Source organism: Furipterus horrens, unplaced genomic scaffold (genome assembly GCF_987537825.1).
Source record: "Furipterus horrens unplaced genomic scaffold, mFurHor1.1.pri manual_scaffold_7, whole genome shotgun sequence".
In the NCBI taxonomy this organism is placed as follows: domain Eukaryota; kingdom Metazoa; phylum Chordata; class Mammalia; order Chiroptera; family Furipteridae; genus Furipterus; species Furipterus horrens.
Window position 1 is genome coordinate 72,533,917 of NW_028327177.1, and position 24,679 is coordinate 72,558,595.

The 24,679-nt window shown below is 39.1% G+C and overlaps 1 non-coding gene across 1 annotated transcript; it reads right to left on the reverse strand.

The window, feature by feature from the left end:
* Window positions 1–19,504: 19,504 nt before the first annotated feature.
* On the reverse strand, window positions 19,505–19,632 carry LOC150004636 (small nucleolar RNA SNORA30/SNORA37 family). The gene has a single exon (XR_016512538.1). It is a non-coding gene; the product is annotated as a small nucleolar RNA SNORA30/SNORA37 family (small nucleolar RNA).
* Window positions 19,633–24,679: the final 5,047 nt, after the last annotated feature.

A 24,679-nucleotide genomic window follows, 5' to 3' on the forward strand; every position in this document is an offset into this window, starting at 1 on the left:
TACACACCTGTCTTTTCCAAGTCCTTATGGTTTTCCATTGTGCCTTAAGGTCCTTTCTAGCCATCTTTCAGGAAAACAACCTTCATTCCTTCCCTGGAAAGATTGCCATAGACTGCACATCCAACCAAGGTACCAGGCCTTTTATCTCGTGGGCTTTTATTACCTTTGAAAGTCAATCCCAGCTCCTCGGTGCTTTTTCATAACAACCAGAGCCCAAGCATGTCTCCTTTAGGCATGACATTCCAGTCAAAGTCTTAGTTACAAAAAAAACCTTTATTAACAACTGGTCTTATTAATTTTATACAAATAAACTTAGGTCATTACTTATTTGTTTAGAATGCCAAACTCTGGAGTAATCGGATAGGGAGAAAAAATACAGTGTGAAGGAAAATTCTTGTCCTCCTAATATTCACTAAACTTGCATTTCCATTCTTTATATTTTTATTTTTTCCCCATTAAATATTTTTGTTTGTTTGTTTTTCCAATACAGTTGTCCCACTTTTTTCCCCCTCTTGCTTCTCGGCATCCTGCCTCCCCTTCTCCCACATTCAGTCCCCATCCAGTTGTCCATGTCCATGGGTCATTTATACATGTTCTTTGACTAGACCTTTCCTCTTCTTACCCCCTTCTCTCCCTCCCATCTCCCCCTTTGTTACTGTTAGATTATTCCTTGTTTGCATACCTCTGGTTGCATTTTGCTCATTTGCTTGTGTTGTTCATTAGTTTCCTGTAATAGGTGATAACATAAGGTATTTTTCTTTTGTTGCCTGGCTTATTTCGCTAAGCATAATTCTCTCTAGTTCCATCCATGTTGTTGCAAATGGTAGAAGTTCCTTCTTTCTTTCCGTACTTATTCATTGGCATTTTCTCCCTTTGTACTCATGTTCCTCTCTGTCTCTCTCTGTTTCTTCATCTTCTTAAAGCAGACCCTTTAGCATCACTTGCAATGTTGGTTTGGTGGAGATGTATTCTTTTAGCCTTCTTTTGTCTTTGAAACTCCTTATTTTACCTTCCATTTTGAATGAGAGTCTTGCTGGGTAGAGTATTCTTGGTTGTAGGCCTTTGTTTTTCATTACTTGGAATATTTTTTGCCGTTCCCTTCTGTCTTGTAGTGTTTCTGCTGAGAAATCTGATGATAGCCTTATTGGAGCTCCCTTGTATGTTATTAGTTGTTTCTCTCTTGCTGCTTTTAGGATTCTCTCTTTGTCTTTGAATGTTGCCATTTTAATTATGATGTGTCTTGAAGTGGGCCTGTTGGGGTTCATCTTCATTGGGACCCTCTGTGCTTCCTGGACTTGCGTGACTCTTTCTCTCCTCATGTTAAGAAACTTTTCTGTCATTAGTTTTTCAAAGAGGTTTTCTGTCCCTTGCTCTTCTTCTTCTCCTTCTGGAATTCCTATGATACAGATATTTTTATGTTTCATGTTGTCCTGCAGCTGTCTTAGAGCCTCTTCATTCTTATTCAGTCTTTTTTCATTTTGTTGCACTGTCTGGAAGTTTTTGTCTACGTTGTCTTCCAGATCGCTGATCCTATCTTCTGCTTCCTCTAGCCTGCTTTTAATTCCTTCTATTGTGTTCTTCAATTCAGAGATCGTATTCTTCATTTCCTCCTGGCTCTTACTGATAGCTTCTATGTCCTTTTTCATGCTGTTGTAATTCTCAGTAAGTTCCTTGTAGTATTTCTGGAGTTCCTTGTAGTTTCCCTGGAATTCTTTGTAGTTTTTCTTGAGCTCGCTGAGCTTATTGATCTTCCCCATAACCCATGTTTTGAATTCCGTATCTGATAGTTGGTTCCCCTCTATTTCATTTAGCACTCTTTCCTTTTGATGGGGGTTGTTTCTCTGTCTCCCCATTTTTGTGACTCTTATTGTTTGTTGGTGCTTCTTAGAATGATCTGCACTTCCTGGATCTGCCCCTGGTGGCATCAGATCCTGTACCAGTCTGGGCCTAGGCAGCCTGTTGGAGACTTTCAGGGATCTACTGCCTTTGTCTGACTTCTTTAGTTGTTAATCTATGCAATCTGTGATTAGCTGTCAGGCTTAATGACCGTGGGTGTGGCAGCTTGATTCCTGTAGGCAGGGCTTTTGCTTCCCCTCAGGCTGATGCCACTTGGCCGGGAATGGTCTGCCTGCAGCACTGGGGATGAGTCAGCACTGGGACTTCGCCGGCCATTTCCCCAGTTCTCCCCTCAAAGCCACCACACCAAACGCTCCCCAAGCATTTCCTGTCCTCTTTGTCTTCCCTCTGCTTGTGCCCAGGGTAAGTGGGGGCAGAATATTTTCATATGTGATCTGCTTAAGAGCTCTTTTTCTCCATCTGTTTCTCTCCGGATAGCAAGAAACCCTGTGGCTTTTTGCTTTTCTCAGCTGGATACTATTTTACTTTCCTCTCTGTTCCTCTAGGCTGGGAAGCTCAGCTGGGGGGTTAGACCCTGCCCTTCTCAGGGGGAAACTCCGGCTGCTGAGCTGTTTCTCAATCCCTTCAGCTGCCACCCATGTGAGCCCAGCCAGCTCTTCCGCATCTCTGCACTCCCTACTGATTACGTTGTGATGTAGCAGCCTTTTCTGTCTCTCTGTGGTTATAAATCTTCTCTTCAGCTAGTGTTTGGTTGGTTATTCTAGATGATTTCTCCAAAATTAAGTTGTAAATCCAGACTAGTTCTGGTAGGTTAGTGTAGCTTCCACTTACTCTCTGGCCATCCTGTTTCTCCATATGTGTTTTCATTCATTTCAGCAGGACTAGCCGTCTTTCCTTCCCCGACTTGTTTAAGATCCGCTGTTAATTCTGTAAGCTGTCTTATAACTATAGCTCTGAACTGGGCCTCAGAAAGATTATCTATCTGTTGGTCTGTTAAATCATGTATTTGCTGTCTGGTAAGCTGCATGATTGGGATCTCTATCATGATCCGAAAGGCTAATATCTTATTACCAATTCCTAGAGCCATTTCACCTTCGCCTAAATCATAAGTAATATATATTTTCCTTGTAGAAACTGGAAACAAAATACTTCAGTAAAATATAACTGGTATCATAAATCTGCTGCAAAATTTTAACATAGTAATTACTCTAAAACATGAGTACCCAAGCCCTATCACATCATAATTTTCATGTCTTGCAGTTCAATGTAACATCAGAAAGTATGTATAATTAGTTGTTAGCATAATTCCAAGTGCTAATATCTCAGTCCAAAATAGTAAATGTTCAACTACAATAAAACATTTTTTTAAATACATACTTGGTTGATTCTGTACTGGAATGTTAAATGTTTACATTTTAATTATATTGACTTAGTACATTGTAATTATAGGTATGTGTTTTATGGATATACTATAAAATGTTTTGGTGGCCATTAACATTTAAACTTAAATCACTCTGTTCAAAAATGAAAAGTTAAGTTTCTAGGTTTGACTGAGGGAATTTAAACTGGATATATATGTGCTCGCCTTTCCCAAGTATTTCAGTTTCAATTATGTGAATAAAAAAAAAGAGAAAGGCACTTTGTAAACAATAGGAGAGATTCATACATGAGTATGGGAAGCTGGGGTGCTTGGTGGTGGCAAATGTAGCTCAGCCCCAGAGTGGAAAACCACCGGGAGCATGGCGGCATGCAGGACTCATTCCACACACCGGTTTTCCCATGGGAAACTAGGTCTGCATTTCTATAATAGTTAAAAGCTTGCTTTCTGCTAAAGGACTCCCTCATCCTGGGCTGAGAACAACAGATGTTCAGCGTGTAACCTTGAACCAGTCTCTTAGAGCCTATTCTGGGCCAATTTCTAAGAACGGGTTGTGACTAGACAAGTTATCCTTATCATCCATGCATATGTGATGTTCTTTTCTCTAATATGTGTAAGTAATAATCATATGAGGCAATGATTAGCACAATGATTCACAACTTTCTTGGGTGTAATCCACCTAAGAAATCAATAAAAGCCTATTAAGGCAGGGGCAAACTGCTTTCTCTTCTAGAAAATGGCCAGTTCTGTCCCCTCTTCTCCACAGGATTCTTGCAGTCACTGTGCATTTATTTCCTCACACACAACACCGTGGACTCTGCTGGTCAGAGGTCCGTGACACATGAGCCTTGTATTAGTGATCTCATTTGTTAGACACAAATTAGAAATTAAGAAGGAACCGTTCTACATGAAGTCGCTCTTTAAATTGTGGGACAACATCTAGGACAATGTGGGCATAGACCAGATAGCAGAGAATCCAGCTTTTCACAGAGAAATTTACTGTAGTTTGAAAGTGCATTTCGGTAAATATTTTAGAGATGTGATTCACCACTGTTTAGCATATATTGCCTCAACCTTACTTTCCTGTCCCAGTAGCCATTCTACCTGAGTAGCTTAAACAAAGTTATTTTTATTACCAGGTTTAGTGCCCCAAGAGGAAAAGATGTTGTTTTCTTTCTGTAATACCTGGAATATCTTTCAGCAATAGCAATTGCCTTCTATAAGGATAACTGTAGGGCTCTCAATTTATAAGTCTATTAAATACATTCTCATAAGAAAGAGTGCTTATTCAGACTGTTGGCTGAATTCATTTCCATTACTGATGTAGGACTTGAGTCCCAAATCCTTGCCCTCTGTCAGCTGGGAGTCACTCTTAGCTTCTAGACACCACCTATACCCTAGGCTCAAGGTCTCCTCCATCCTTACAAGCCAGTGGTGCTGGTAGGGTACATCTTCCTTTGCACAGAACCTCTGACCTTTGTTTTCCAGCTTTTTCTCTGCCATATTCTCTCTCTCTCTCTCTCTCTCTCTCTCTCTCTCTCTCTCTCTCTCTCTCTCTCTCTCTCTCTCTCTCTCTCTCTCTCTCTCTCTCCTATAATCTGAGAAGCCTCTACTAAATGTGAGGTATTACCTTGCTATGGGGCTACACCCATAAAAGACTGACAATTTTCCATCTTTGAGAAATCTTTTTATTTAATATTGGAGATTCTCAATAAACAAGCAAATAGATATGTGGGGGGGAAATATAGATTGTGAAACTAACTGCTTTATTTACATACAGTGAATGATCAGATGGCGAAAGTGAGGAATGGAGATTGGTGGTACTATGGGGTGATGGAGATAACAACAGAGGGGAAAATTGCTAATACACACAGAAGGGTAATTCATGCTTCTGTATTTTTTAAATTATAAGGCTCCACCCCTAGAGAGACATGTCCTGGGGCTATTTCAACAATACTAGTATTAGCAGGAGTATATTTAATGTATGAATACTCTTAAATATTATGAAACTAACTTTTCAGGAAAAAATAAAATCTAAAACTCAAAGTAAGTGGAACAATATTGAACCTATTAGATATGGTGGGGTTACCCTCATTTATACTGGTGAGGAAATAGATTTTTTATTGCTTAGTTGCATGTAGAGTCTTGAGGAAAGACTGAAAATTGAAAGCTTCTCCCAGTTCTTCAGAGAAAATGGTTGAAGCAGAGTAGTTGGTGTTTCTGTTTTACAAAGGTTCAACCTTTGGATTTGCAATGAGGGGCCTCATCTCTCTAGAAGGCTGGGGCCTGAGAACACAGGGGAGGATGGTAGTGATATCCAGACAGGAAAAGGAATGGCCTCTTTTGTTTTGCAGATATTCAGTCAAAATTGATGCTGGGAAAGTGAAGGGAATAAGCTTGCAGATGGTTCCAGGTGGCTTCACATTAAACGGTTTGATGGCCTTGCTCACTCTGATGTCCCCTCATGCTAGGTGGTCCTACTGCAGCTCCTGGTTTTTGGAGACATGCTGCCTTGAAAGGCTGTCCTGTTTGTTGGCTGTGTCCACTTTCATGACCCAGAGACAATGAGTTCTTAGACTTCTGTTTTTGGAATTTCTTTTGTTAATCCTACTTTTACCTAATACTATTTGCTCTATTTTTTTTTTATTATGAATAACTGATAAAAAGTGTGTGTGACTTCTAACAACTTCAATTTGTATTCAGTTTTCTTTCCTTACCCTTTTTCTCCCCCACAGATAAATACTGTATATGCTTGTGAGACAATTAAATGCAGACACTTAAGTTTTAAAAAGATCTCTTAAGGAAATGTGAATTATAACTCTTCTATGGCAAAGCTTTTGTTAATGACTTTATACACCATGCATTTAAAAATGAGTGATATTTCTTATTAAGAAATTTCACTAAGTGGGAATTGCTCTATTGATTTTTCTCCTCTATGGCATTACATCCTCAATATGAAAAAATTTCCACTGTGAGGAGATGAATCAATTTTTGGTTTATAAGAACTATGTCAGACAGAAGGAAGAAATCAATACATTTAAAGTCACAGCCTAAATTGTTTAAGTAGCAAGAGATACAAATAAAGAAGACTTAAATGGAGAATATGAATTATGTTCTGTGTATATATTTTTCAAATACATTGATGAGAAGTTGTAGATCTTATTTTTAGAAACATACAAAAAGCTAAAACCAAAGTGAGAGCTTTATCATCAGGGAGGAATCTTTTCAGGCAAAATTTTTGATCAACATTTTTTGTCTACATATTAAAGATACATTGTGCTGTTTTGTAAAACCTACTCCATGTTGAAGCTGGAATTATTGACCATCAAATCTGGAAAAAATTGAAGAGCCTTTAGTCCAACCTCATTTTATTGATGAAGAAACTGAGATTCTAAAAGGTTAAAGGAAGAGGAGGATTTAGGGTCCAGGTCTTTCCATGTACTTACTATTTCAGGAGACCATTAGGGTTGTTTTTTTATGTGTCTCCAAAATTATGTTAATGCCTTTGACCTTAGGTTACTCCAGCACAGACCCAGCTTGGCAGCAGTTGACTAGGGAACGCCATAGGGCTGTTCAAACAGTGGGGTCAATGAGATGAGCTTCACATGACTGGCTACTACTCACTCATTGGTTAGACTCTCCCCAAATGTGACCATGACAGAGATGACTGTCTGACCAACCATTGGAAGTGTGCTCCTTCTCCCAGTCCCTCAGTCAGATCCCATTCACTATTTTTGTTTAATGGCCTTCTTGGCACTTTTCACTATCTGAGCAAATCCATCTTTCTTGTATATTTCTTTCTTCCCCAGATGAAATATGACTCTGATAAACTGTAAACTCCAGGGGAGTATGAATTCTGTTCAACTATGAACACCAATGGACCATGAGCTCTGATGGACTATGAACTCTGAAGGACTATGAGCTTTGATAGACTATGAACTCTGATGAATTATGAACTCTGATAGAATATAACTCCAATAGGTTATGAGCTCTGATGGATATGAGCTCTGATGGATATAAGCTCTGGTGGACTACGAATTCTGATGGACTGTGAGATCCGATGAGCTATGAACTCTGGTGAACTTTGAAATTAGACTCTAAACTCTGATGGACTATGAACCATAATGGACTATGAGCCCTGTTAAAATGTGAACTCTGAAAGACTATGATCTCTAATGGATTATGAGGTCTGATTGACAGTGAGCTCTGAGGAATTGTGAACTTGACTATGAGCTCTGGTGGGCTCTGAGCTCCAATGGACAGTGAGAACTGTGGACTCCAAGCTTTGATGAATTATTTACTTACACTATGAAAACTAGTGGGCTATGAACCCTGATGGACTATGAGCTTTGATAGACTATGAGCTCTGATGTATTATGAGCTTTGATGGAATATGAGTTCTGATAAACTGTAAATGGAGACTATAAACTGATGGGCTATAAGCTTTGGTGGACTATGAGCTCTAACTAACTATGAACTCTGAAGAACTATGAACTTTGAGGGACTATGAAATCTGATGGACTATGAAGTCTAATAGACTATGAGCTCTGGTGAACTATGAACTCTGATGGACATTGAGCTCTGATGGACTATGAGCTCTGATGTACTGTGAACTTAGACTATAATCTGTAATGGACTGTGAGCTATGGTGGGTTATGGACTCTGATGAACTATGAACTTTGATGGACTATGAGCTCGGATCGGCAGTGAGCCATTATGGACTATGTGGTCTCATGGACTATGAACTCTGATAGAATATGGACATGAGGGCAGAGACTTTGTCTATTTTGCTCACTGTTATGTCTGTAGCAATTGAGAGTTGGCACTTAGGAAATAATAAAAATGTTTAAATAAATAAAAATTACATGTACAATATTTCATACACTCCACATATGCTTTTAATCTCATATTCGCTACTCAATATTTGTTAACTACCTTGTAAACATCCATCAAAAGTTTAATATTTAAAAATTTTTGTAGCAAAGAGATATTTGGTCAATCACATCATACATATGATTTTTAGAGCAGGTTAGGTTTTCTAAAAGAAGGACTATCTGTACACATTCCATTTGTACTTGGATAGAAGTTGTCCAAGTCGATTCATGCACCGTTGAGGGCAGTGATTATCACTGATGGGTTTAATATGGGCAAGCAGGACTCAGTGAGTAGACTTCAGTCTTTTTTTCTGAAGAACTTAGAAATAAAAATTGTTGAAGCTCTTATTGTGATGAAAAAGAAAGTTCTGTTATTCACACTGGTGTCTCCTTCTGAATGGCATGGTATGAAAGTCTGTTACCATGAACCCCATATGACCATTGTATTTGGCAGATGAAATATTGTAGCAAAATTCAGTCTCTTTGTAGTTGAATGCCACTCTTCTTACTTACAGAAATGAAATTATTTTAGAGATGACAGCTCATTATCACTTTGTTCTGTATTTATTATTTAGCAATGCTAATTGCACTGACAATTCCAGACACAATGATGGACTCTCAGAGTAAAAGATGGGCCAGTTCTCACTCTTCTTCCAAAGAGTTAACAGCTGGATCAATAAAAACAGGGTTGTTTGCCAGATCATGGAAAACTGGAACTCCAGTCCTGGCTTTCCAATGATAAATTTATGAACTTGAGGAAAAATAATTTGGGGATTTAATTTGTTATTTTAAAAGTTGGGAATAATAATAATCATAAATTCCTGGAATGGCCAAGTCAAAGGAGGTGAGATATAAGAAACCAGAAGGACAATGATGGCTTCCTCTCTAAAGTATTTAAATTTATAGATACTTTTTTTCCCCATAATTCTATTAGTGTGTGTGAATTCTGGTCAGTATAACTTCCTACATTCCAGGGTTCCATTCTCTGTAACAGAATCTCAGGTATCTCAGAACTAAAAGGGGCGGTGGTGTCATTCCTGGTCTTCTCAAACACTCAGCTGAGCTTGTCTGTAAAAGGGGTTTCCATGAGGTCAACCAGCTTCAATTCAAATACCTTAGACCTGTTCCCTGCCCATATTATGTTAAATAAGACTAATCTCTTTCTTAGATGCAAGACCCTGAACAGTAGTTTTGCCTTCTGTCATTATTCAGAAATCCTTCTTTTTCATGTGAAAGTGAAGCCTTTTTTTGTAACCCTAATATTGCATGTTCTTTACCTTGCCACCTGTTTGGTGTAATAGCAGGTGTGTCTCTTGTCCATTACAACCTCCTGATGAACAGTGAATACCAGTGTGTGGCTCTCCCTTCAAGCCCACAGTGGCTGATTCGGGGTATTTGAATTGAACCCAAATTGTCCCCTCAGAACAAGCCCATGCCATGCAGGGAGGTGACATCCAGAAAGGAACAAGCTAACCTAAAACAAACAAAAGGAAGTCATATATTCTTTGCTCATGAAAATGCCCAGCTTTTCAGCATATCCTGCTTTCTGTGACCTCCCTCCTCATCCCACATTGATCAATGTACTGCCCCTATGCCAGCAGCCACTCTGAACTCGTGCCTCCATTCCAGTCACCCCTCTATGCCCACAAGAACATGCATCCATCTCTGCACTGTCCCTGTGGTCCCAGCAGGACACCCTGCTCCCTGATTGTACAGAAAGCACATCGACACCCACAAGCACACAGTCATGGCCCATTTTTCTGCTTTTCTTCAAAACAGATTTTTTTTCAATGAAATATCATGATTGCTGAAGATTTTCCTCACATTCCTTTAATCAGACTTCATTTCATTCCCACTTATCCTCTGTTGGCCCCTTTCAAGATCAACAGGAATGTGTGTGGGTCCAAATAGGTGGTGAAGTCTCTTGTTTTTGTGTCTTATCAGAATACATCATAGGTGATGATTCCCTTGTTCAGGAAACATTTTTTTCCAGCTTCTTGAAACCCACCCTGATCATTTTTCTAGCAGACGACCCACAGAGTATCCCTTTCACCCAGTATTGCCCTCAATTCTGAGCTCACATATGGTGCTGACTCTCCATCTACTCTTAGAGGTCCAGGCTCTGTCTCTGACCTGAAAGTCCACCTTTCATCTTCCCCCAGTTCCAGTCTTCACTGTGTCACTCTGGGCATGGCCACCAACCTGGACACTCAAGCCCACTTCCTAGAGATTGCTGAAATTCCTTCTCAGATCTCACAGTGGGTCTCAGGCCTGTATACATCTTCTGGTTTCTCCTTATCTCCACCCAGTGTCCTTCTGGGAGTTACTGTAATGCTCTACTCCTGAGCGCTGTCCCTGCCCCACCTTCTCTGCTCTGAGACTCACTGTCTGCAGGGTGCTCAGGGTAATATTTGAAAATATAAAGCAAATGAAGACTCTAGCAAAGTCAGTATCTCCCACTGGAATATGCAGACCAGAGCAGGGTTTCCCTGTCAAGGGTCACAGCTGGGTTCTGCTCTTGGAGGTAGCAGCAAGTTAGACATGACAGTGTTCAGAAATGTCCTTCAGATCCATGACTGACAGCATGGCCACAAAGAATGCTGCTGGGTGGGGACAGAGGGGAACCTGCTGGGAGATGGATAAGAGCCAAGAGCCAGGACTCCTTCCTCATCAGCACCCCTCCCTCTGGGTTATTCTTATCATATCTCTGTGTCCCCTTCATCTCTCCTGTGTTTTCTTGTCACTTAATTGGTGCTCCATCACTGCTTTCATTGTTTTCTCTTCATACACTGCTCAACTCTGAGGAAAGAGTTTTTCTGTGGTGATCACCATAAGATAGGCCCCAGGGGCCTATCTCCATGAGTTCGAATGTTTTTGAGTTTTTTCCTTGAGGTTGATTTCTAGTTTCAAGGCATTGTGATCTGAGAAGATGTTTGATATGATTTCAATTTTCTTGAATTTGTTGAGGCTTGTTTTGTGTACTACCATGTGACCTATCTTTAAAAATGCACCATGTGCATTTGGAAAGAATGTCTATTTTGCTTCTATGGGGTGAAAAGTTTTATATATATCAATTAAGTCCATTTTGTCTATAGTGTTGTTCAACACCTCAATATCCGTGGTGTTTCTTTGCTTCAAAGATCTTTCCATTGTTGACAATGGGGTATTAAAGGCCTCTACTATGAGTGTGTTGTTGTTGATATATTTTTTGTAGTCTTCCAATATTTTCCTTATATATTTTGGTGCACCTATGTTTTGGTGCATATATATTTACCAGGGTTATATCTTCTTGATGGATTGTTCCCTTAAGTATTATAAAATGTCCTTCTTTGTCTTTTTTTATGGCCTTTGCTGTGAAATCTGTTTTGTCCGATATAAGTATTGCTACCCCAGCTTTTTTTTCATGTACTTTTGCTTGGAATACTCCATTCTATCCCTTCACTTTCAGTCTGTGTAGAACTTTTATTTTGAGGTGTGTCTCTTGTAGATAGCATATATGTGGGCCATGTTTTCGGATCCATTCCATTACCCTATGTCTTTTCATTGGAGCATTTAATCTATTTACATTTAAGGTTATTAATGACAGGTATTTATTCATTTCCCTTTGTTTTTGTGTTCCTCTCCCTCTCTCTTTTTCTTCTTTTTCTTTAAGCATTCCCTTTAGCATCTCTTGCAATCCTGATTTGGTAGAGATGTATTCTTTGAGTCTTCCTTTGTTTGGGCAACTCCTTATTTCACCTTCCATTTTGAAGGAGAGCCTTGCTGGGCAGAGTAGTCTTGGTTGTAGGTCTTTGTTTTTCATTGCTTGAAATATTTTTTGCAATTCCCTTCTGGCTTGTAGTGTTTATGTTGAGAAATCAGTTGATAGCCTTATCAGAGCTCCTTTGTATGTTATTTGCTGTTTTTCTCTTGCTGCATTTTCGATTCTCTGTCTTTGAATGTTGCCATTTTAATTATGATGTGCCTTGGTGTATGCCTTTTTGGATTCATTTTTATCAGGACCCTCTGTGCTTCATGGATTTGCATGACTTTTTCATCATCAAGTTGGAAAATTTTCTGTCATTACTTTTTCAGTCAGGTTTTCTATCCCTTGCTCCTCTTCTTCTCTTTCTTGTATACCTATGATTCTAATGTTGTTTTGTCTCATGTTGTCTTGTAGTTCTCTTAAACCTTCTCATTCTTTTTCAGTCTTTTTTCATTTTGTTGCAATGTTTGGTAATTTTTTTTCTACAGTGTCTTCTAACTCACTGATCCAATCCTTTTCTTCATTTAGCCTGCTTTTGATAGATTCTACTGTGTTCTTTGGTTCAGAAATTGTATTCTTCATTTCTTCCTGGTTCTTGTTGATAGATTCCATGTTCTTTTTTATGCTGGTGTAGTTCTCAGTAAGTTCTTTATAGCTTCCTTGGAGCTCTTTATATTTCCCCTGGAGTTGGTTATAGTTTTCTTTGAGTTTGTTGAGTTCATTGAGCTTCCTCATTACTATTGTTTTGAATTCCATGTCTGATAGCTTGCTTGCTTCTATGTCATCTATCTCTCCTTCTGGGAATTCCTCCTTTCTTTTTGGTGAAGTGTTGTTTCTGTTTGGTTAGGTGTTATTCTGCCTCCCCATTTTGGGCACTGGTCTTTTTTCTGCTTCTTAGGTTGATCTGCTTTTATTTTCTGCCTTTATGGTGTGAACTTCTTATATATAGTTGTTGAGCTGCTGTCTCCAGTTGATGCCACTTGGAGGGGAGCAGTCTGCTTAAGTGATTTCTCCCGTAGCACTTGCGATGCTTCTGTATTAGGACCAAGTCTGCTGCTCTCCCAGCTCTTTCTCAAGAGCCAGCACCCAAAACTTATTACAAAGTGCCTCTGGTTTATTTCACTGTCCTTTGTCCTCAGCCAGAGCCGAGTGCATTCCCTCATGAAGGCCAGGTGCAGGTTGACCTTTTGCGCACCTGGACGGGTGGGTCCAAGGCACACTGGTTGCTCTCCTGTTTCAGGAGACAGGGAGGCCCCTACTCACTGGTGGGCGGGTGATGTGGGCCTATCGGGGTGGGTCGCGCATTGGTTTCATGCCTGTTGTGGTGGGTTTGGGTGGCGCCTGTGGCCATGTGCAGCTGACGAGTTGGTTTTGTGTCCATTGGGGTGGGGCCATGGGAACCTGTGTGAGGAGGCAATGGGCACCCGGGTGCAGCGGCCTGTGCATTGGTTTGGCGCCTATTGGGGACATCCAGACATGCCTGGGCATGGTGGCAGTGTGCGCCTGCATGCAGTGTTGGGCGTGCTAGCTTCACGCCCACGGGGTCACGCCTAGGTGCCACCCATGCACGGTGGCCGGCGTGTTCATTTGGAGCTTATTAGAGTGGGCCAGGGGTGCTTGCTCACGGTGGTCAGTGTGCTAGCCTTCCACCTACTGAGCCGCGCGCAGGGAGTTGGTATTTCGCCTGTTGGGGTGGGGCCCTGGGCACCTGTGCAGAGCGGAGGTGGGCGTCTGTGACCTGTGACCATCCCGCTGTTCTTACGCCTGCTGGGGCATGCCCGAGTAGTGCCTGGGCAAGTGGCCAGCACGTAGGTTTGGCACCTATTGGGGCTGGCCAGGGGTGCCTGAGCACAGTGGCCGGCATGCCTGGACGAGTTGATTTTGTGCCTGTTGGGGCGGGGCCGCAGGCACCTGAGCATGGGGGATATGGGCATCTGAGCCTGGCAGCTGGCACATTGATTTTGTGCCTGTTGAAGTGGGCCTGAGGGGCACCTGGGTGCAGCAGCTGGAGAGTTGGTTGAATGCCTTGGCTGGCGGATGGGGGAACCTCCCTGTGCGCACTCGCACAACCTGGGGAGAGTTGGGGAGTGGGCAAGTGCGCTTCTGCGCCTGAATCTTCAAGAACCTAGTCCCACTCCTAACCACTCCTCCCTTCTCTGTGAAAAACAAAAGAGAAAAAAAAAAAGGAAAAACACATTCATACATACACAGCAGTAGGCTGTTTCTTGCCTCTCAGCACCAGATGCCACCTGGCCCATTCCTGGCTTGCCACTCTCCTCCTGATTCTTCTCTGGGGAAACCTGGGGTCACTAAAAAGTCTTTGTGTACTTCCAGTCACAGCTCGAGAAGCCAACCCAGTCAGAGATCCCATCTCATCTGTGTCTCCTCCGCTATCCTCACCAAACAGGTTACTCCCAGATGGTCTTCTCTGATCCAGCAGTGCCAAGGCTCAACTCTTGCCAGGATCCAGATGTTAACTGAGATGTTCTGTCTGCAATTAGTCCAAACTACAGACAGGTCTCGGGAACAAGAAAACACAGCCTCCCCTCACTCCTCTGCCATCTTCAAACCTCTCTGATCATGTAAATTTTGTCTTTCATTTTGTTTATGTGGTGTATTACATTTATTGATTTATGAATATCAAACCATCCTTGTATCCCTGGGATGAATCCCACTTGATTGTGGTGTATGATCTTTTTAATGTGTTGCTGGATCCGGTTTGCCAATATTTTGTTGAGGATTTTAGCATCTATGTTTATCAGTGATATTGGCCTGTAGTTTTCTTTCTTTGTTGTGTCTTGACTTGGTTTTGGAATTAGGATAATACTGGCCTCAATGAAAGAGTTTGGGAGTCTTCCCTCTTCTTGGATTTTTTGGAATAGTTTGAGAAGGATAGGAATTAGTTCTTCCCTAAATGTTTTGATAAAATTTGCCTGTAAAGCCATCTGGTCCAGGGCTTTTGTGTGCTGCGAAGACAAATACCAGATGATACCATCTAATACAGGAAACTTATGAACAACACAAACAAATGAGCAAAATAGAACCAGAGGCATGGAAACAAGGAACAGACTGACAGTGACTAGGGGATAGGAAGGAGGAGAAAAAGAGGTGAAATAAGGGGAAGGGTCTAGTCAAAGAACTAGAATAAATGACCCATGGATATGGACAAGGGAGTTGGGATTAGCTGTGGGAGAAGGGGTGTGTTGGGTGTGGGAGCAATGGAGGAAAAAGTGGGACAACTGTAATAGGAAAACTATTAAAAAAAATACAGTGGAAAAGAGAGATGTAAAATGTTTGAACATAGATTTGTAGATATCAAGGCCTGAAGCTGTAAAACATGAAACACACTGAGCTCCCAAAATACAGAGGGAATGAGAAACTCTGCAACCCTATCTCAAGTCTGTTGTATTTCCATGTACAATTTTAGGCATAAAGAAAGAGGTGGTTAGTGAAGTAACATTGCTTGCAAAGTGCCAACATTTCTGCCTAGTTCCAAATCTTCCTGTTTAGCCTAAAAGTCTAAAAAATCACCAGAAGAGTCGCCTTTCATGCTGCAATTATTTACTTTCCAAAGAAAAATAAATATGTACAAGACCAACCCAGACACCCACTTGTGTTAATACATAGAATATACATCCTGTAACTGTTCTCTACTTATTCTCATTCGGATTGAATCAATGAATCCTTCTATTGTTTTCTAAAGTTTCTTATTAAAAATAAATGGAGTCCTCTATGATAGCAAAGTAAAGAATCAAAATACATCTGGCACGTTTGCTAAACCAAGAACCTAAAAAAGTGCATGTTTCTGGTAGGCTATGAATTGAGACTGTGTAAATGGTATTTACTATTTTTGAATCTAGTACTTTAGGTGAACTTCTAGGTCTTTCCATCATGGTGATAGTGATGATAATTATGGTGGTGACGACAGTGATGGTGGTGATGATGGTGATAATGATTGTGCTGAAGACTGTGCAGAGTCACTTCTGTGCAAGTACTTCATACAAACTAATTTGTTAATCCATGCTTGTGGAATTGGCAATTATTATACAAGTGAAGAAACTGAGACTTTGAAAGAATAACATGCAAAACTTCATACATTAAAATATGGTAGTCCTGGGATTCAGGCAATTCGATTTAAAATGTGCGCATTTAACTATTAAGGTAAATTGCCTTCATGCTCTGCAATGTTCACACAGCATGTGTACCTCCCTTTGTTTCACTCTCAAAAGGCCCCCAAGAGATCACACCATCCCTTTGTTTTTCCTACAGCTAATTTATATGGGGTATGGGGCTCATATACATGGAAATATGGTACAACTGAAGACCTGCTTTACTTATTGCTAGCTCCCTCTCAGTGACATTGTTCAATGTAACAGGTAATGTTGAAATCAGAATTGTTGGCAGGTCTGAAATAGCCAACTCTGTAACAGGTGCAATCGGGAATAGATGGTGACTGTTAGGACCTTTTCCAGCACACAGTGCCCATGAAAAAAGCAATTCTTTAAATAGAAACCATGTCAGTACATTTCTTGACAGTACCAATTTCATAGTCTTTAAAGGCTCAAGATAGTCCTTGATGAGTGATGAAACCATACTCAGAAAAAATCTCCAGCACTCCCAGTTTATGTCTCCTTATGCAAAAGACATATTGAGAAAGTGTATATTTTAATTTCTACACAGACTGTCTTTTGCCTCTCTCCCAAGCGTGTTAGTAGGAAACAAATAACATAAAAGTAAAGTTATAAATATTCTTAATGGAGTGGAAAAAAGTTCTCAGAGTGTGCTGAGTGAGTAGCAGTACAGTGACCCAGATTTAGGACCCCCTGGTCCCTCTTTTTCCTCTTAATGCCCTGCTTACCTTGACTTCTGTTACATTTTAGCCCAGTGATTACAGAACATATTTCTGAATAATGAAGTACATGTATGTAGATACTTGGATTTTTTTACTTTCATAAACTTTATTAAACAAATATTCAAAGCAAATTCTATCTCTAACTTTTCTCCAGAAAAAATTTTTAATATTCAAAATAAAAGTAATGCCCCAGCCCTGTCTAGTGTGGCTCAGTGGATTGAGCATCAGCCTGCAAACCAAAGGGTCACTGGTTCGATTTCCAGTCAGGGCACATGCATAGGTTGTGGGCTAGGGCCCCAGTTAACGGTATGTAAGAGACAACCACACATTGATGCTTCTCTCAATATCTTTCTCCCTCCCTTCCCCACTCTCTAAAAAAATTTTTTTTAAACAATGTCTCATTTATAATCTTACATTACAGCTTGACCACTTGATCTTTTCTCTTACAGATAAAAGCCAGGATTTATTTTCCTATTAGCATTTATCCACAAAGATGTCAAATAACAATGTAATGTTACAACTTTTCATATAGTATTTTACTCCCATGACATATTTGTTAGATTTGTAAAGACTGAAACTTTTTAAGATGGGAAAGGTTTATATTCAAGAGGTAGCTTATCTCATAAAATGCTTTGGTGAACTAATGTCCTGTAGTCCAATGATTGCCATAAAATTGCTGGAACGCTTATTAGAAATTAGAGATGAGCAGAAAGTATTTGCTAAGGGGAGAGGAAACTGTTCAATTAAAAAGTTGCTTTCATAGAATGAGAAAGTTAAATTAGTCAACCCATCTCTTTTAATGAATTTCATCCAGTCTAACAAGAAAGGATTTTTTAAAATCAGGTTTTCCTCCTATATTTAGAGAAATTGGAATATCTTCTGAGATTATGCTGCAATAGACGGCAAAGAAAATAACAGAAAAGAAGTGAAATATCAACTGAAGTACAGCACATGACCTGCCTAACCCAACATATCTTTAGCCATCTGCACACATAAGCAAAGCTTCAACTGCCCACAACTGAATGAGTCTACAACTCAACTAACATATCTACATGATGTCTCTTAGAGCTAATGTCTGATGAATCAGTATAAAAAGATGAAGAAATTATATAAAATGTTAAATATTAGAGATAATTCACAAAGGTAAACAATGAAGAAATAAAATACTTGACTATGAAATTATTCATGTATTTGGGAAACAGAATTTAGAGACGAGAGAATGTTTGAGTGGCTCCTGAGGCTGTATACATGGACTGTACAAAGGAACCATGATCTTGAAGTGATGCAAGTGGTCAGCCTACAACCCTTGTGATACCTACTGTATTACAAAAATTTGTGAGAACTCAGAAAAGAATCCTGATGTCCATTTAGCTCAACAGTGACACAATCTAGATGGTTACTAGGCACTAAAGTTATCTTCCTGAGAGAACTGCACAGATTGTCTTATCTGTCTCTGCAGTCTGAGCTATATATTCTCAAAAACACTCTGAGGATATTCTAGCTGGCAGGGAAATTGCCAGCATTAAAGGTAAAGTTTGATGGAATAGTTCATGGAAAAAATATTTTTAGGAAATTCATTCACTTATCATAAAATAAGAAATTGCGCATTTTCAAGAAATCACTATTGAAGGTGAAATGTTTTGGAATCTTTGGAAGCTATTGGCATTACCAATCTTGATTCCATACAGTCTGAAATGAAGTACATGCTTTGTCCATTAATTTGATCATGAGGTCATATGGTGATGCCCATACAGAGCAAATCTGGAACTCACATTCTTATACTTGGCAGCTGCTGAGGCATTAGAACTGAGAACATTCTGACAGTCTCTGGAAGAGGCCAAGCTATAGATTTAAAACATGTTTATCTTTTAATCATTCACAGGCTTTTTAATTTACTTAATTTAATATTCAAGAAAAGTTACCTGCTGGAAGTGCAATGACAAAGAAATGAGCAGAGCTGTGCATAACAGGCAAAGTGTGCACAGGCCATGGAGTCAAGTGCAGGATCCACAGATCTTTGTCATTTCCCACATGTGTGGTCTTAGACAAGTCTCTAACTTCATCAGGATTTTTTTTCCATCAGTGAAATGGCAGTCATAGCACAGGCCTTTCAGGGATGCTGTGAGGGTTAAACTAGATCCTAGCTATAAAAAGAGCACTGCATGGTGTCTGGCACAACCTCTTGGATGCATTTACTTCCAGAAAAGCATACAGCTGTGTTCAGTAAATACATTAGGTTATACTGTGGCTAGGTCTCAGGTCCAGCAGGTGGAAAGGGAAAAGTCAGTATCAGGCTTACTCTTCTAAGGTTTTCTCAATGACAAATTATTGGTTTGGCTTTGCTCTTTGCATTGACTGATTTGGGCTGACCTTGGGAAATCAGCAGATCAGTTCTTGGGGGTTGAATAACAGTTCTTGGTTCCAGCATGCCCCTTTCTAGGTAAATAGGACCAAACCCAGATGATCATGTTGAATGCTAAGAGTTTCTATTAATTTGAACACTTATCCAATGAGTTGTCAGAGACAAGGGATACTCATTAGATGCCAAAAAGAGAAAAAACTTTCTTTTCAAAATGCAGTGCTGTGTTAGAGCCTTGTCACAGCCACCAGCCAATGTTAAAAATTCTAGCCATACCAGGAAATCAGGGAATAGTAATCTGAAATTTTCATTCTGGGAATGACACCCATTTGAAATTAAACTCTAATTTAAAAATTAAACTCTAGAATGCAATATAAAACATCATTATGGTGAGTAGATTTGGTGAATCTGAAAGATTCTTTTTTCTTTTTTCTTTTTCCTCTGTACCATTGAGTCACAGCTGCCACTGGCACAGTCACAGGGCAAAGATGACACCAAGGACTTTCTGTCAGCACCAGCTACCAAATCCAGCCCCACTGCCAGGGGCAGGACCTGTGAAAGTGCTATGAAAGAATTTTTAACTATGTTTTTAAAAAAAATGATTATGACCATCTAATTATGAATTAGACAGGGAGATAGAACACTCAGCTTGTTATTTCAATAGAGGCAGTCAGGGAAAAAGATTTATTAGTAAAATGTCATATTTACAGGATAAAATTAAAGTATCAGAAAATTAATAAATATCTGAGGTTGCAGAAAAATTGCATGTAAAACTTTTATGAGGTGTTCTACATTACCTGTTGCCAACTAAGATATCAGATTTCAAAAAACCCATTGAAAATAAAAAGATTCATTCAAAATATTGATAATAAAAAACAATCTGTATACAATCAATACATGTAACAGTGCAAAACATAGATAGCTCCTGAGTCAAGCAGCCAACATGCATTCCCATTGTAGGCCTGTGAGTGGGGCAGTTTTCAGCAGCTCTGACAAGCTTCTTGATTCTATTTCAATCCAAAACTTCAGCAGAACTCAACACTTTAGAAACAAAGTATAAAGGAAATCCAGTTCAGATATACAGTGTTATAATATTTATGGCATAACATTATGCTAGTCATCATGGCAACAGCCTACAAAAAAATTTTTTTTCCTCTTTATTTTTTGATTTTTCAATTACAGTTGTCCCATTTTTCCCCCATTGCTCTCCCCCACACAGCCCATCCCTTTTTCCACAATCATATCCTTCCCCGTTGTCCATGTCCATGAGTCATTTATACATGTTCCTTGACTAAACACTTTCCTTCCTTATCCCCCCTATCGCCCTTCCCCCTCCCCTCTATTGACTGCTATTCTGGTCTTTGTCCTATTTAGTTCATTTGTTTACATTGTTCTTTAGTTTCCTGTATTAGGTGATATCATATGATATTTTTCTTTCTTTGCCTGGCTTATTTCACTAAGCATAATTCTCTCTAGTTCCATCCATGTTGATACCAATGGCAGGAGTTCCTTCTTTCTTTCTGCTACATAGTATTCCATTGTGTAAATGTACGACAGTTTTTTGATCCACTCATCTGCAGATGGGCACTTAGGCTGTTTCCAGCTCTTAGCTATTGTAAACAGGGCTGCTATAAACATAGGGGTGCATAAGTTCTTTTGAATTAGTGTTTTAGGATTTTTCAGATATAATCCTAGCAGTGGAATCACTGGTTCAAATGGCAGTTCTATTTTTAGTTCTTTGAGGTAATTCCATACTGTTTTCTACAGTGGCTATACCAGCCTGCATTCCCACCAACAGTGCTGTAGGGTTCCCATTTCTCTACATCCTTGCCAGCACTTGTTGTTTGTTGATTTGTTGATGATGTCCATTCTGACAGGTGTAAAGTTGTATCTCATTGTGGTTTTTATTTGCATCTCTCTGATAGCTAACGATGTTGAGCATTTTTTTCATGTGTCTATGGACCTTCTAGGAAAGGTATGCCCTCTTCGGAGAAGTGTTTGTTCAGGTCCTTTGCCCATTTTTTAATTCGGTTGTTTGTTTTCTTGATGTTCAGTCATATAAGCTCTTTATATATTTTGGAGATCAGTCCCCTGTCTGTGATATCGTTGATAAATATGTTTTCCCATATAGTTGGTTTCATTTTCATCCTGCTGGTGTTCTCTTTTGCTGAGCAGAAACTCTTTAGTTTGATGTAGTCCCATTTGTTAATTTATTTCTTTATTTCTTTTGCCTTAAAAGATGTATCCGTGAAGATATTGTTACATGGGATATCTGAAATTTTCCTGCCTAGGTTTTCCTCTAGGACTTTTATGGTGCCACGGCTTACATTTAAGTCTTTGATCCATCTTGAGTTTATTCTCATGTGTGGTGTAAGTTGGTGGTCTAGTTTCATTTCTTTTACACATCCCTGTCCAGTTCTCCCAGCACCATTTGTTAAAGAGGCTCTTCTCACTCCATTTTATGTTCTTTCCTCCTTTATAAAATATTAGTTGAACATAGAAGCCTGGGTTTATATCTGGGCTCTCTACTCGGTTCCATTGATCTATATGTCTGTTCTTATGAAAGTACCAGTCTGTTTTGATCACAATGGCTTTGTAGTATTGTTTGAAGTCTAGTATTGTGATTCCTCCTGCTGTGTTCTGTCTCAAAATTGCTTTTGCTATTCGGGGTCTTTTTTGGTTCCATGTGAATTTTTGGAGAATTTGTTCTAGGTCTCTCAAATATGTAATTGGTATTTTAATAAGTATTGCATTGAATCTGTAAGTTGCTTTGGGTAGTATGGCCATTTTGATGATGTTGATAATTTGCACCCAAGAACATGGTATTTGCTTCCATTTATTTGTATCTTCCTTAATTTCTTTCTTCAATGTTGCATAATTTTCAGTGTACAGGTCTTTTATCTCTTTGGTTAAGTTTACTCCTAGGTACTTTATTATTCTTGTTGCTATAGTAAATGGTATTTTCTTTTTTGTCTCTGTCTCTGATATTTTATTGTTGGTGTACAGAAATGCCTTAGATATCTGTATATTTATTTGGTACCCTGCTATTGTCCCTAATTCAGTTATTATATCCAGTAGTCTTTCAGTGGAGTTTATAGGGTTTTCTAGGTATACTATCATATCATCTGCATATAATGATAGGTTTACTTCTTCTTTCCAAATTTGGATGCCTTTTACCACTTTTAGTGGAAAGAGTGGACAGCCTTGTTTAGTTCCTGATTTCAGGGTGAATGCTTTCAGTTTTGGTCCATTGAGAATGATCTTGGCTTCAGGCTTCTCTTATATAGCCTTAATTATGTTAAGGTATGCTCCCTCTATTCCCATTTTGCTGAGTGTTTTCATCACAAATGGGTGTTGTACTTTATCAAATCTTTTTCTGCATCTATTGATATGATCATGTGATTTTTGTCTTTCATTCTGTTTAGGTGATGTATTATATTTATTGATTTGCAAATATTAAACCATCCTTTCATCCCTGGGATGAATCTCACTTGCTCGTGCTGTATGATCTTTGTGATGTATTGCTGGATCCTGTTTGCCAATATTTTGTTGAGGATTTTAGCATCTATGTTCATCAGTGATATTGGCTTGTAGTTTTCTTTCTTTGCTGTGTTTTGACGTGCTTTTGGGATTAGGGTAATACTGGCTTCAATAGAAAAAGTTTCGGATTTTTCCCTCTTCTTGGATTTTTTGGAATAGTTTGAAAAGGGTAGGTGTTAGTTCTTCCTTAAATGTTTTGCAAAATTCGCCTGTGAAACCATCTGGTCCAGAGCTTTTGTGTGCATGGAGATTTTTTATAACTGTTTCAATTTCCTTTTTTGTTATTGGTCTGTTGAGACTTTCTACTTCTTGATTCAGTTTTGGAAAGTTATATGTTTCTAGAAATTTGTCCATTTTTTCTAGGTTGTCAAAATTCTTGCCATACAGTTGTCTGTAGTAATTTCTTACAATCCTTTGTACTTCTGTGGCATCAGTCGTGATTTCTCCACTTTTATTTCTGATTTTGTTTATTTGGGTCTTCTCTTTTTTTCTTGATGAGCCTGGCTATAGGCTTGTCGATTTTGTTTATTTCTTCGAAGAACCATTTCCTAGTTTTGTTGATCTTTTGAATTGTTTGTTTTGTCTCTATGTCATTTAGTTCTACTCTGATCTTGATGATTTCGTTTCTTGTTCTTGCCCTAGGCTTTGTTTGTTGTTGTTCTAGTTCTTGTAGCTTTATGGTTAGGTTTTTTATTTGAGATTCTTCTATCCTTTTCAGATATGCCTGTATTGCTATGAACTTCCCTCTTAGGACTGCTTTTGCTGTGTCCCACAAGTTTTGGGCTGTTGTGTGCTCATTATCATTAGTTTCTAGAAATTTCTTGATTTCTTTGATGTCATTTTTAACCCATTCATTATTTAATGGCATGTTATTCAATCTCCATGAGTTTGGGTTTCTTTAATTTTTTTCTCTGACGTTGACTTTTAGTTTCAAGGCATTGTGGTCTGAAAAGATGCTTGATATAATTTCAATTTTCTTGAATTTGTTGAGGCTTGTTTTGTGTCCTATTATGTGGTCTCTCTTTAAAAATGTCCCATGTGCACTTGAAAAAAATGTATATTTTGCTTGTTTGGGGTGAAAAGTTCTATATATATCAGTTAAGTCCATGTGGTTTAGTGTGTTGTTCAATGCCTGTATATCCTTGGTGTTTCTTTGCTTCGAAGATCAGTCTATTGTTGATAATGGAGTGTTGAAGTCCCCTACTATGAGTGTGTTGTTGTTAATATTCTTCTTGTGGTCTTCTAGTAATGTATTTGGGTGCTCCTATGTTGGGTGCATATATGTTTATCAGTGTTATATCTTCTTGATGGGTTGTTCCTTTAAGTATTATGAAATGTCCTTTGTGTCTCTTTTAATTGCCCTTCCTTTGAAGTCCGTTTTGTCTGATATGAGAATTGCTACCCCAGCTTTTTTTTCATATCCTTTTACTTGGAATATTTTTTTATATCCCTTTACTTTCAGTCTATGTAAATCTTTTGTTTTGACGTGTGTGTCTTGTAGACAGCAAATACGTGGGTCCTGTTTTCTTATCCATTCTGTTACGCTATGTCTTTTAATTGGAGCATTTAATCTATTTACATTTAAGGTTATTATTGACATCTGTTTATTCATTTCCCTTTGTACCTGTGTTCCTGTCCTCTTTTTTACTTCTTTTTATTAAAAGATTTCCTTTAGCATCTCTTGCAATGCTGGTTTGGTGGAGATGTATTTTTTTAGTCATCCTTTGTCTGAGAAACTCCTTATTTCACATTCCATTTTAAATGAGAGCCTTGCTGGGTAGAGTATTCTTGGTTGTAGGCCTTTGTTTTTCATTGCTTGAAATATTTTGACCATTCCCTTCTGTCTTGTAGTGTTTCTATTGAGAAATCGGTCGATAGCCTTATCGGAGCTCCCTTGTATGTTACTTGCTGTTTTTCTCTTGCTGCTTTTAGGATTCTCTCTTTGTCTTTTAATGTTGCCATTTTAATGATGATGTGCCTTGGAGTGGTTTTTTTGGGGTTCCGCTTCATAAGAACTCTCTGTGCTTCCTGAACTTGCATAACTTTTTCTCTCGTCAGGTTCGGAAAATTTTCT